Genomic DNA, 15,005 nt, shown 5'->3' on the forward strand with positions numbered 1-15,005 from the left:
AATTGCTGGACTTTAAGGTAGCTCTATTTTTAATTCTTTGAGGAAACTCCATACTGTTTTCCAGAGTTGACTGCACCAGTTTGCATTCTCACCAGCTGTGCAAAAGGGTTCCTCTTTCTCTGCATCTTTGCCAACATCTGTTGTTGCCTGGGTTGTTAATTTTAGCCATTCTGACAGGTGTGAAGTGGTATCTCATTGTGGTTTTGATTTGATGATGAGTGATGTTGAGCATCTTTTCATGTGTCTGTTAGCCATCTGGATGTCTTTTTTGGAAGAGTGTGTATTCATGTCTTTTGCCCATTTCTTCACTTGTTTGCCCATTTCTTCAATTTGTTCTTTGGGTGTTGAGTTTGATAAGTTCTTTATAGATTTTAAATAATAACCCTTTATCTGATATGTCATTAGCAAATATCTTCTCCCATTCCATCGGTTGCCTTTTAGCTTTGCTGATTATTTCCTTTGCTGTGTGGAAGATTTTTATTTTAATGAAGTCCCAATAGTTAATTTTTGCTTTTGTTTTCCTTGCCTCTGGAGATATGTCAAGTAAGAAGTTGCTGCAGCTAAGGTCAAAGAGGTTATTGCCTGTTTTCTCCTCTAGGATTTTGGTGGTTTCCTGTCTTACGTTTAGGTCTTTCATCCACATGGAGTTTATTTTTGTGTATGGTGTAAGAAAGTGGTCCAAGTTCATTCTGCATGTCGCTGTCCAGTTTTCCCATATCATTTGCTGGAGAAACTCTCTGTTTTCATTGGATATTCTTTCCTGCTTTGTCAAAGATTAGTTGGCCATACATTTGTGGGATGATTTCTGGGTTCTCCATTCTGTCCCATTGATCTATGTGTCTGCTCTTGTGCCAATACCATACTTTCTCGGTGATTACAACTTGTAAACATCTTGAAGTCTGGAATTGTGTTGCCTCCAGCTTTGGTTTTCTTTTTCAGCACTGCTTTGGCTATTCAGGGCCTTTCCTGGTTCATACAAATTTTAGGATTGTTTGTTCTAGTTCCATGAAGAATGGTGGTGTTATTTTGATAGGAATTGTGACACATTTTTTTAAGGTTCATTTATTTATTTTGAAAGAGAGAGAGAGAGGGAAAGAGGGGGGGGGGCAGGGAGAGAGAGAGCAACAGAGAAAGAATCCCAAGCAGGCTCCACACTGTCAGTGCAGAGCCCAAAGTGGGGCTCACAGTCACAAACTGGGAAAGCATGATCTGAGCTACAGTCAAGAGTTGGATGCTTAGCAGGCTGAGCCACCCAGGTGCCCTAGAATAAAGACACTTTTTAAAATTTATTTACTTAGGGCACCTGGTTGGCTCAGTTGTTAAGCATCTGACTTCGGCTCAGGTGTTGCTTTCACAGTTCGGGAGTTTGCGTCCCACATCAGATGAGCTCAAGCCCCATTTCTGGGGAGCAGGAGCCCCACTTCACTTTGGGTGACCATGAGCCCCACTTGGGTAAAACATGAACCCCACTTTGGGTGGGCCCCACTTCCCTCTCTCTCCCTCTCTCACTCTTTCTGCCTCTTGCTCACTTGCTCCCTCCCTCAAAAAAAAATTACTTAAATAATTCTACATACCAGTGGGCTTTTATATTTTCAGACAAAAGGCTTTTTCTGGTATCTCTGAAATTATTTTATTTGTGTCATTTTTCATCTGGCAACCTCTCAATTCATTAGTCCCTAAATTTTTAGAGCCTCAGCATCCTGTACCAAAGAGGTAGCCCCCAATACCCAATGTTAGAGTATCAATAATCCCAAAAGACAGCTCATGTCTAGAATCCAGGGACATTGCTAGTCGTCCATAGAGGTCACTGGTCCTTATAATGCCCGCTTAGGAATCCAAGTGATAATAGCAGTAGTAAGAGTAGTAGCTAACACTCCTGACTGCTATGTGTCCAATAATATTTATATGTCTTTCTCGTTTATTACAAAATACTATGAGTATTTTATTGTCCCTGATTCACAGAGGAGATAGGTGATTTTGAATAATTTTCTTTAAGGAGATTTGATGCTTTATATTACATCTATATTTACATCCCTCCTCTCTCTATAAATACATATGTATAGGTAAATAGATAGACTCATACTTACACATTTTTAACTGAAGGCTTTGTTTATGTCCTTACAATTTGGTTCCATCACCTGCAGCAGAGCATCTTTGAGAAAAAATATACTTTTCTTGCTGTTTCTATAGTTTAATTTAAAAACATATGTCCTTTTGAAGCCTCCTAAAGAAACTGGCAAACCAAATGCTGTGAATTTTTAAATGACTGCATTGTGTTCAAATATTTATGGAATGGCCGAGAAAGTTCTAAGAAAGCAAAAAACAAGAACTCAAGCAATAATTGGATATTTCAGTTTCTGAAGGATTTGAAGATTCCGAAGGCAGTAACTGGGTTCCCTGTCATTTATAAATGCCCAGGAGAGCCTAGAAAGGACTTAAAGGAACTTGAAGTTAAAAGAGATGGCAATAAAAGGGAAGAAGGGAAGTGGGTGTTGAAAAAAGCTCACTTAAGTTTACGGTGAGTTGCAGGAAGCAGCATATAACTAGGGTGTAGCTTATCGAAGAAAACAGAACAAAAAGCTGATAAATTCAGTCTAATTAGGAATTCACAATGATTTTATAGTGATAACTTCTCATTAATATGCTCTGAAAATCTGTCATTTAGCTTAATAAAGAAAGAATTGTTTATGGAAGACAGAGTAGAAATTAAAAAAATTAAGATTGATTCTAGATTTGACCGATTTTAGACACTAGTTCAAATTCTTACCAAAATAATTATGAGAAAGTCAGAAAAATAAAGAGAGAAAGCTCTTTTATACTTGAAAGTTCCAGTAGCTAATAAAAATAATTTATATTTACCTTTAGCATATTGTACTAGTTAAAGAAGCAATTCTTAAAGTGTGGTACCAAGGGCACCATATGAGAATTGGTTAGAAATACAGATGTTTGGGTGTCACCCTTGATTCCCTGAATCACAAACTCTGGGGTGGGGCCCTTTGATGTGTTTTAATAAGCTGCCCAGGTGATTTTGATGTACGCTGAAGTTTGAGAATCCCCTTAACTCAGAAGTAAGGTAACACTAAGTGCTGTAGCAGACAAACCCCTGATCTTAATAGCCTAAGACAATGAGAATTAATTTCTGCTTAGCTAAGAGCTCAAAGTTAGTGTGACTCCTTGAGAGACTGTCCTTTGAAGGCAGTCCTTATGCCTCTTCACATTTACCACATGGGACCACGTATCTTTCGATTTTTTCCCAGTTTTATTGAAAAATAATTGACTATATCACAGTACAAGTTTAAGGAGTACATGATTGTTTGATTTACATATTTTGTGAAATGATTACCATAATAGGTTTTGCTAACATCCATCCTCTCATGTAGATACAATAAAAAGAAAAGAAATAAATAAAATTATTTTTTTTCTCCTGATGATGAGGACTCTTAGGATTTTTCTTTTAACACATTTCCTATTTTTATACAGCACTGTTAGCTATAGTCACCATGTTATATATTATATCCCTAGTACTTATTTATCTTATAATTGGAAGTTTGTACCTTTTGACCACTTCTCTAATTCCTACCCTCAACTTTCACCTCTGGTAACCATAAATATCTCTTTTTCTATGATTTTGTTTGTTTGTTTGCTTTAGATTGCACATACAAGTGAGAACATATAGTATTTGTCTTTCTTGGTCTGACTTATTTCACTTAGCATAATGCCTTCAAGGTCCATTCATGTCACAAATGATATGAATTCCTCATTTTTTATGGCTGACTAATATTCTATTGTATGAGCATGCCATAAGTTCTTTATGCATTCATTCATCAATGGACACTTATTGTTTTGATATCTCGGCTATTGTAAATAATGCTGCTATGAACATAGGAGTGCAGATATCTTCTCAAGTTAATGTTTTCATTTCCTTTGGATATATTTGCAGAAGTGGAATTGCTGGATCATATGGTAGTTTTATTTATTTTTGCGAGGAGTCTTCATACGGTTTCCTATAGTGGCTGCACCACTTTGCTTTCCCACCAACAGTTCATGAGGATAAAACCACATCCATGCCAACATTTGTCTTGTCTTTTAAGATAGGGCGATTTTAACAAGTATGAAGTAGTTTTAATTTGCATTTCCTGAACGACTAGTGATGTTGAGCATCTTTCCATTTACCTGTTGGCCTTTCATATATCTTCTTTGGAGAAATGTCTATTCAGGTCCTTTGCCCAATTTTTAAATTGGGTTGACTTTTTGCTATTGGGGTGTATGAATTCTTTATGTATTTTGGATATTAACCCTTTTTAAAAAATGTTTATTTATTTTTGAGACAGAGAGAGACAGAGCATGAATGGGGGAGGGTCAGAGAGAGTGGGAGATACAGAATCTGAAGCAGGCTCCAGGCTCTGAGCTGTCAGCACAGAGCCCGATGCAAGGCTTGAACCCACAAACTGTGAGATCATGACCTGAGCCAAAGTCGACGCTTAACCAACTGAGCCACCCAGGCACCCCAGATATTAACCCTTTATCAGATATACAGTTTGCAAATGTCTTTTCTCATTCCATAAACTGTCCTTTCACTTTGTTGATGGTTCACTTTTTTTCTGTGCAGAATCTTTTTAGTTTCATGTAATCCTACTTGTTTATTTTTGATTTTGTTGCTTGTGCTTTAGGTATTTTGGGTAAAATATCCTGACCCATGTCAAGGAACTTTGTTTTTATGTTTTCTCTTGGAAGTTTCAAAGTTTTATCTCTGACATTTAAGTATTTAATCAAGTTCAAGTTAATTTTTGTGAGTGGCATAAGATATGGGTTAAGTTTCATTCTTTTACATGTAAATATCCAGTTATTCCAGTATTGTTTATTAAAGAGGCAGTCTTTTCTCCATTGAGTATTCTTGGCAGCCTTCTCGAATATTGGTTGAGTGTGTATGCGTGGGCATATATCTGGGCTATCAATTCTGTTCTATTGGTCTACCTGTCTGTTTTTATGCCAGTACCATGCTGTTTTGATGACTGTAGCTTAACAATAGGTTAAAATCAGGAAGTGTTGTGCCTCTTGCTTTGTTCTTCTTTCTCAGAATTTCTTTAACTATTAGGAGTCTTCTTTAAGTTGAAGAATTTAATCCATTTATGTTTAAGGTGATAATTGATATGTAACGACTTATTAATGCCATTTTATTAATTATTTTCTGGTTGTTTTTTAGATCCATTGTTTCCAACCTGCTGAGGTGTGTGTGTGTGTGTGTGTGTGTATATGGTTTGATGTATTTTGATATCAGTATGCTTGACTTTATTGTGTTATTTTTGTGTAATTACTAAAAATTTTCCCTTGTGGTTACCAGGAAGCTTACATAAAATATCATAAACTTGTAATACCTTATTTTAAACTGATAACAACTTAACTCCCATAGAATTTGTAAACTTTAAACTTTTACCTCTCTTCCTCCTGACATTTTAGGTTATTGCTATTACAATGTACATGTTTTTTATATTGTGTGATTAATAACAGATTATTGTTATTATGGTTATTTTTACTATATTCATTTCTTTAATTTTTAAACTAGAGTTTTAAGTGAGTTGTGCACCACTATTACCATATTGCAGAATCCAACTATGACTATGTATTTACCATTACCAGTGAGATTTATGCTACTTAAAAAAACTTTTTTTGGCAGAGAGAGAGAAAGTGAGAGAGAGAGAGAACTAGTGAGAGCATACAGGAGTGGGGGAGGGGCAGAGGGAGAGGGAGATAGAGGATCTTAAGCAGGCTCCATGCCCAGTGTGGAACCTGATGTGAACTTGATCTCATGACTGTGAGATCATGAGCTGAGCCAAAATCAAGAGTCGGACGTTTAACTGACTGAGCCACCTGAGTGTCCCAACTACCTTTTAATGTTTTTATGATGTGAATTAGTGTAGTTTTATTTCCACTCAAAGAACTTCCTTTAGTATTTCCTATAAATCGGGTTTGGTGGTGATGAATCTCCTCAGCTTTTGTTTGTTCAAGAAAGTCTATCCCTCCTTTGTTCCTGAAGGACAGCTTTGCCAAGTATGGGATTCTTAGCTGACAGTTACATTCTTTCAGTATTTTGAATATGTCATTCCATTATCTCCTGGTCTGCATAGTTTCTGTTGAGAAATCTACCAACAGTCTTATGGGGAAGGGTCCCCTTGTATGTAACTTCTCTTTCTTCTCTTACTGTTTTTAATTTTTTTTTTTTTTTTTTTGGCATTAACTTTTACAATTTGATTATGATGTGTTCCAGTGTAGCCCAGTTGGGTTTAATCTATTTGGGATCCTTTGGGCCTCATGGATATGAATGTCCATTTCTCTCCCCCGGTTCAGGAATTTTAGGCCATTATTGCTTTAAATATATTTTCTGTCCCATTCTCTTTCTCTTATCCTCTGGAATTCCTATAATGAGAATATTATTTCCTTTCATTGCATCCCATATCCCATAATTCCTGTAGGCTTTCTTACTCGTTTTAATTTTTTTTTTACTTTTTTCTTCAACAGACTGGGTAATTTCTAATATCTTAAACTCCAGGTTACTGACTCTTCTTTCTGCTTGGTTAGGTCCACTTTTGAAACTATCTATTGAATTCTTCAGTTATTTTGTTTCTGAATTCTAGGATTTCTGTTTTTTTTTCTAGCTTATTTATATTTTTAATTTTTTTATGGTTGCTATTTCTTTGTCAAATTTCTCATTTTGTTCACATATTCATCATATTCTTAATTTTGTTTACTTGTCTGTCTATGTTATACTTCACTAAACTTCCTTAAGAGGATTATTCTGAATGCTTTATCTGACAGTTCATAGATTTCTATTTCTTTAGGCTCAGTTACTAGAGTTTTATTTGTTTCTTTTGGTGGCATCATATTACCTGATTTTTGTGATCCCCGATTCTTTACATTGGTATCTGCACATTTGAGTAATTGGGCTCCTTTTCCAGACTTTACAGGTTTGCTGTGGCAGAGACTGTTCTTTACCAGTCAGCCCAGTTTGGGTTTCTGGGTGTGTCTACTGGTACTGTCCTTGGGCAAATGGGACCTACAAGTATGGTCTACTTCTGGGCGAGTCAACTATTTGCACACTAAGAATAGGGATGCAGAGTGGTATGCCTCTGGCTAAGAACAATTGGATAGGACTGCTGGCTTGGTTCACTTTTGAGTAAGATTATAGGATGAGTTCCATGGTTGCCTGTATCTTCTGATCAGGCTTACTAGATGGTTGGACTGGGTACTATATCTACTATAGATGGGACTATGAATTAGCTTATTTGCCCTTCCAGGGCAGCAGGATGGGACCAAGAGCCTGTACAGGTCACTTTTGGGGACCCAATTTAGGCCAGGGTGTGCACTGAATTTCTTGGTCAGGAGAGGCTACCAGTTTTGCTCCATGAATGAGGAAAGCCACAGACTGCATTTTTTGTTCAAGTGCCACTGTACATAGGCTTGTTGAATGGGCTATGTAGTTTCCTGTGTGCTTTGGTTAGGTTTCCTGGTTGGACAAGTGGAGGGCTGAATTCAGTGATGAGTGGGGCTAACTTATCATTAGATTCCCTGCTTGGCTGACCTGCACCCCAAGTTCCCTGACTGAACTGGGCCACCTTTGCTTTGTAAGTGATTAACTCTCTACCCTTCTCTACTCTTCCAGGAATTGTCACCAGCCCTTCTGGTTAGATGGGGACAGAAGATACTCTCCATAGCGGGTAGAGTTATGACTCTGCTCTTTGCTTGGGCATGGGCAAAACTGGCTCTTGGGTCAGAATATCTTATTTGAGGATCTAAATCAGACAGATCTATACCCAGCTGAGTTCCCTGGTCAGAGTACATCCCTGACTTTGTTCTGCAGATGAGCAAAGCTGCTAGTTGGGATTACCACTTGGGTCCTGCAGGTATGAACTCAGCCCACCGAGATCTATATGCTGGTTGCTGCAAGTTTCCCCTTTCTCCATCACAATCAGATGTTCAATGGCTGAGCCCTGAAGATTCCCCTGTAATCCCCGTGGTGACAGATCCGAGTAATACCATATAGTGCTGCCGTAGCTTGGAGGATGGGCAACGTGGTCAGTGTGTAGCCGCTTTTTTTCTCCTTTTAATGCAGTAATGCAGTCTGTCTTGGCCTCTGTGGTGCAGGAGGGTGCTTTAGCCTTACTCCTGTGTTCTAGGATTCTCTCAGTGGTGGCTTGTCCTTGAATAGTTGTTAGCTGTTCTTCTTGTGAGGGGGAGTAAAGTCAAGGATGACCTATTTTGCCATATTGCTGACACCACTGATCTTTCACATATCTTAGGAGTCATTTCTCCTGCAGTCACTTGAAATGGGAGAATAACATTTCTTTAGCTACCACTCTTTTGGCCACCATAATTTTGTGATTTTATTTAACTACAGGGAATCCAGGAAATATAGTCCAGCTTTGTGCCTAAAAGCATGAGGAAGCCAATGCCAGAAGCTAGCTGACTTTGCCAAGATCATACTTAAAATCAATTTTTAAGCTTCTCTATTGATAACTCTCTCTCTCTCCATATATTATTCTCATGGCTTCATTTATTTGTAACATACATTCATAGCCTATTTACAACTTCAACACTCTACTTGATATTGGATACACTGTGGTATCTCCTTAAAAATTTCATAGCTAATGATTAAAAACAGCCTGGTTTTGGGGGCACCTGGGTAGTTCAGTCAGTTAAGCACCAACTCTTGGTTTCGGCTCAGGTCATGATCTCACAGTTTCCTGAATTTGAGCCCCACATTGGGCTCTGTGCCCAATGGTGCAGATGCCAATGGTGCATGATGGTGCAGAGCCTGCTTGGGATTCTCACTCTCTCTCTCTCTCTCTCTCCCCCCCCCCCCCCACCGCTCATGCTGTCTCTGTCTCTCTCAAAAATAAATAAATTTTAAAAAATAGCCTGTTTTTTTAAGTTTTGTCAGTTTGAACTTTAAAATAAATTCTCAGGGCGCCTGGGTGGCTTGGTCGGTTAAGCATCCAACTTCGGCTCAGGTCATGATCTCACGGTCCATGAGTTTGAGCCCCGTGTCAGGCTCTGTGCTGACAGCTCAGAGCCTGGAGCCTGTTTCGGATTCTGTGTCTCCCTCTCCCTCTCTCTCTGCTCCTCCCCTGTTCATGCTCTGTCTCTCTCTGTCTCAAAAATAAATAAACGTTAAAAAAATTAAAAAAAAAATAAATTCTCATGCTCATTTAGGCTACACAGGGACCACGTGAGTCTTAATTAGCGTAATTGGTAGAAGTTTATATTTCTACAGAAATAAAAAAATATATTCTTTACCATCTTTTATATGTCGAGAACATAGAACTATGGGCTAGACACCCTCATGAGCTGGAAGAGCCACAGAAATATTTTAATAAATATTAGTGTCATCACAAATGTTAGAAAGAAACATTGTCTTTAGACAACCTCCAAAATGCACTGGTAAGTCTTCTATTCCTTCAGAGAACTCTCTGTACTTCTCCTTCATTTTTGGATTTTTGCCAGAAGATAAAGAGTATGAGTTACTCAAGTGAGTCTTTGGAGAGATACAATCAAACTGGCAGGTAATTTAATAATACTGCTTGACCTCTTTGTCATATTGATTCATTTATTTACTTATTGCAGGGGAATATATACACTGGGATGTCCTATTAAGTGAGGTTATGGAATCATCCCAGGAGTGTGTGTGTGTGTGTGTGTGTGTGTGTGTGTATTTCTCTGAAGGGGACACTAGACTAATCTAGACAATACATTGGAGATTTATAAATCACTATGTTTTGTGATTTTATTCTAAAACTATTTACATTGCTCTCTTAAATGTCTATGAAAATATATCTGCATTAAAATCTGAAAATGTCACCAATTATGAACCAAAAATAATGTCTCACATTTCTGGAATTCTGTTAGTAATTCTATTCTACATTTCTAACTGGCATCTGTCTCTTTTCAAAGTTATGTACTTGTAAAAATTTTCTCCTGGCTTGAGCATTTAGATTCTTAATTACAAATATTCAATTAAAATTGCTATAATTATTATCTCTGGCTTTATACACTTACAAAATTCACCTTAAATTATTACAGAGTTTTGAAAATGGGGAAATTTTCTTTAATTGAAATGTTAATTTATTGCAAAATACTCTTTTATTGAGTTCAAGAACTGGCACATTTCTCAGAATAAGAAGGCATTTCTTTTTTTTTTTTAATTTTATTTCAATTCCAATATAGTTAACATACAGTGTAATATTAGTTTCAGGTGTACAATACAGTGATTCAACACTTCCTATACAACACCCAGTGCTCATCATGACAAGTGCACTCCTTAATCCCCATCACCTGTTTCACCTCTCTCTCTCTATCAGCCTCCCTTCTGGTAACCATCAGTTTGTTCTCAATAGTTAAGAGTACATATCTTGACTTCTCTCTCTCTCTCTCTCTCTCTCTCTCTCTCTCATTTGCTTGTTTTTTCTTAAATTCCACATATGACTGAAATCATATGGTATTTGTCTTTCTCTAACTGACTTATTTCACTTAGCATAATACTCTCTAGACTCATCCATGTAGTTGCAAATGGCAAGATTTCATTCTTTTTTATGGCTGAGTAATAATCCATTGTATATATATATACCACATCTTCTTTATCCATTCATCTGTCAGTGGACACTTGTGCTGGTTCCATATTTGACTATTGTAAATAAAGTTGCTATAAGTGTAGCGATACATTATCTCTTTGAATTAGTGTTTTTGTATAAGAAGGCATTTTTTTAAGTTTTATAATACTAACAGCATCAGTAAATATTGAATACTTATAAAAGATTGCTGTCATAACTTTGTCCTTAAGTGGTTTATATTACACATGACTTTGCTGCTTGAAGGCAAATATATATTATGTAAATTAATGTATTGAATAAATAAATATGTTTACCATATTTAGGGTAGATTTGACACCGTTTGAAGAATTAATCTGTGGCCAAGTAACACAATACATGTGTGACATCTACCATCATTTTATAAGTTGTCACTTTTTTTAAGTTTATTTATTTATTTTGAGAGAGAGCGAGTGTGAGAGAGAGAGAGAGAGCATGCTCACGATGAGGGAAAGGGTCAGAGGGAGAGAGAGAGAGAATCCCAAGCAGGTTCCATGATGAGCAAGGGGCCTGGATGTGGGGCTTGATCCCATGAACCAGGAGATCATCACCTTAGCTGAAATTAAGAGTCAGATAGTTAGCCGACTGAGTCAGCCAGAAGCCTCTATAGGTTGTCGTTTTTAGGACTAGCTTTCCAGTTGTGGTTTACTACTTCCTGAGTATTCTCTTTCCTAGTAAGTAATCTGCCACTAATTGAGCAGTGGTATAAACTTAGACTTGTGAGCTATAATGATCACATTTTATGTATATTCAGTCAATTATAATGAAGAATTCAAACCAAATTTGTATTTGTAGGCAATTTTTTTATTACTTTTATGCTTTACTCATTTTTCTTAATGCAATCACTTATTGCACAAATCCAACCATAGCTTACCTTTGCATTCTTGACTTCCTCTAAGTAAAGAATATATATTTTTAAATATTTTTTTATTTATTTTTGAGAGAGTGAAAGAGAGAGAGAGAGAGAGAGAGCACAAGAAGGGGAGGGGAAGAGAGAGAGGGAGACACAGAATCTGAAGCAGGCTTCAGTCTCTGAGCTGTTAGCACAGAGCCCAATGCGGGGCTCAAACCCACGAACTGTGAGATCATGACCTGAGCCAAAGTCAGACACCCAACCACCTGAGCCACCCAGGCGTCCCAATAAGGAATATTTTTTTATCTGTATATTCTCTGGTAGTTTCTCACTTCATTAAATCTCCAAAGCATCTCCTAATTAGTGCTGTCTCCAAATGAAGTTTGAAAGCATCAATTGGTATGTGAATGCCACTTCCTATTTTTCCACTACGCTAACGATAGTGTTTTTGTTTTACTGCTTATCAGGAAGAATAACCTCACACCATTTAAGACAGACAAAAATCCCCATGTTACATATATCTTATTCTTACAATGTTCCAGTGAAATAATACCTCTCCCTCTCTTGGACATTTCACAGATGAGGATTTTGGAGAACAGAAATGTGTCAAATAGCATGTCCAGGGAGGGCACATTTGATCAGTAGTAGGATATCAAAGCTCCAAATTCTCAAGCTGAGTCTATTTTAGTTAAATCGTGTAGTGACTTTTTTACAGTTCCAACTCACCTTTTCTCTGTCATTATTTTTAAATTATTGAAAATTGTAAATTTCATCTCTCAGAAATGACTTCAAATTTTTATAAATTTCTGAACAAAAGAATTTGCAGACAAAAGAGAAAATGAAAACAATAATCCCAAATTTGATAAATAGAATATTCTAGAAAAGGAAATTAGTTCCATTTGTAAAGTATGATGCCCAGAAAAGAATCAGTGGTAAATTGTAAGCTTTATATATTAGTAGAAACTATTGACACTGAATATCCAACATTTCTTCAACATTATTTAGAATAGTTTGGAACTATTGGATATTTGAAGCAAAAGCTTTAAATACTCCTCAAAGCTTACAGTATTGAGGAAAACTCAGATTTCAGTTACAAGGTTTTTTTTCCCCCTAAATTGTTTTTAACTTGTTAAAAATTCAGCCACAGATAACAGATGTATTTTTGGAAACTTAAGGATTTATTCTAACTTTATTTATGAGTTTTAAGTCCTGAGAAGCACCTATTTGAAACTTACATATTGTTTTACACTCTTTGAATGAGTCCCACTTAACTTTAAAAGAGAGAAATGAAAAGGATGTTACTTTTCCATTGTATTCTACAAAACATCAAGTCTGGACTAGATATATGAAATTAAATATAAAATTTTAGTAGTTTAAAATACCTAGGGGTACAAAACAGAGGATAAGTGTGCTCATTAAATATACATTTCAGGTAACATTTAACTGAATATGTTTATAAGGAATTGAGCTTTTTATATTCAATGCAAATTTGTAATACCCAACATCATAATGGAGTAGTAAGTGGGGATATAGACTATGGAATGGACTTAGAAAGTAATCATTTTCTGATGATCTGGTTATCTCATCATAATGTTATACACAAGACTGAAGAGCACATAGCTGACCAATTCAGGGTAGCTTTGCATCTTGATTGTGTTATGTTCGTTATTTTGGAAGAAAAATTATCATCTATCCATCCATCTATCCATCTATCATCTATATATCTATCATCTAATACATCTAAGTGGTGACAAAGCTTTACCGATACAAATCATTTGTCTAAATATTTTGGCCTCAGGAAAAAAATTAACCAGAAAAAATGTTATTAATTTCAAAGTAGCTAAGTATAGCCATCTTCTTCTTTCTTTTCTTATCTGTTTTTTAAGCCACCCTCCTCTCGATAATCAGTTTAGAACATATATTGCAACACATTAGCATCTCTGTTTTCTGAGGAGTTTTTTATTATAATTATCTGACAATTCTCACTTCAAAAGTCCTTTTTAACTAGACTTGGTTATTTGTAACCATTTGTTATTTGTAATCATTTGTATTAATTTCATTAATTTAAACTTGTTTTGCTCTCTGAGTACCATGCCCCAGAAACAGAAGACTTTTCTTAATTTAATTTAAAAAAAAAATTAATGTTTATTTTTGAGACAGAGCCTGAGTGGGGGAGGGGCAGAGAGAGAGGGAGACACAGAATCTGAAACAGGCTCCAGTCTCTGAGCTGTCAGCACAGAGCCTGATGTGGGGCTTGAACCCACGAACCGTGAGATCATGACCAGAGCTGAAGTCCGACGCTTAACTGACTGAGCCACCCAGGCAACCCCAAAACAGAAGACTTTTAAGCTCTGACATTTAAAAGCTGTGAATGAAAAGTTATTCTTATAAGCCAGAAAAACAATTCTTAGGAAAAAAAAAGTGAACTCTTTTCCACTTTGAAATTGATGCTTCTCAGTTCCCAGAATGAAGTGGATCACAGGTAGTAGCTGAATTCTTGAGCATATTTATAAAATTATACATATTTATAGCACCTAAACATATGCACTAGAAATTTTGTAAAGTTGTACATACTTGTATCATTTGTTTGAAATATTTTGAACTATTAATAATCAATTATATACATATTCAAATATAAATAAAAAATTATTTCAAAGTCACATATAAATAGAAATGGCACATTAATCATCTCCATCTTCAAGGTAGGTGATAACTATTGCCAAGAGCTGTACTTATAATTTATAATTGTGTCAGAAGAGTTAGGATTCTGTAACATTTTTGGTGAATTTTTTCAAGCTTTTGCTTGCATCATTCAGCTTATTTATCTGCAAAGTGGTACACATAAAGTTTTTCATATCTATTTCACCCCAAGATGTTACAAGCTGGATATTTGGATAACCCATTACCCTCTCAATTATTGGAGCAATTCTTATGATTTTATGTTCACCACCAGGGTTTATGTTAACAATAAAGACTAATTATGTGAAATGATAATTTAGTGATCTGAAGAAACTGATTTTTCTCCAAAGAGCAGTCTTCTTTCTAGGGAGATAAAACTTTCTCTAGCAGTTCAGAATTTATAAAATGTTTTTTAAGATCCACAATAAGGAACATAAGGCAGGGGGCAGGCCATGAGGGTTGGCAAGACACTACAAACCTATCAATGACACACTAGTTTAAAGAAGTGTTTAATCACTTTTATACATGTTTCGAAATGTATATGTCCTATTCTGTCACTAACTATAAATTTATTAAGGAAGTATTTGTCTCTTTTAATAATAAAACAGAAATAACTCATCAGGTGGAGATTAATGCAAAATTGGAATGCTTGTAGGCATATACTGAGCAGTTAAGTGCTGAAGAAAGGATAGCTGCCAAATCATTGGCTTTTCGGTGGTCTCTAATCTTTATATTACATAATTCAAAGCTACTTGTGCAGAATATGAGATTCAGGAGGAGAGACAGGACAATTTACCCAATGTATTTGTTTTCTTTAAGTATTTTACAAAGTCAAG

The 15,005-nt window shown here is 36.2% G+C and overlaps 1 protein-coding gene across 4 annotated transcripts in view; it reads left to right on the top strand.

Moving 5' to 3' along the window:
* The window catches only part of LOC122230099 (casein kinase 2 subunit alpha' interacting protein), a 382,321-nt gene that overhangs the window by 239,418 nt on the left and 127,898 nt on the right, over positions 1 to 15,005 (top strand). The window lies entirely within an intron of this gene.

This window comes from Panthera leo, chromosome C2 (genome assembly GCF_018350215.1).
Source record: "Panthera leo isolate Ple1 chromosome C2, P.leo_Ple1_pat1.1, whole genome shotgun sequence".
Lineage (NCBI taxonomy): Eukaryota > Metazoa > Chordata > Mammalia > Carnivora > Felidae > Panthera > Panthera leo.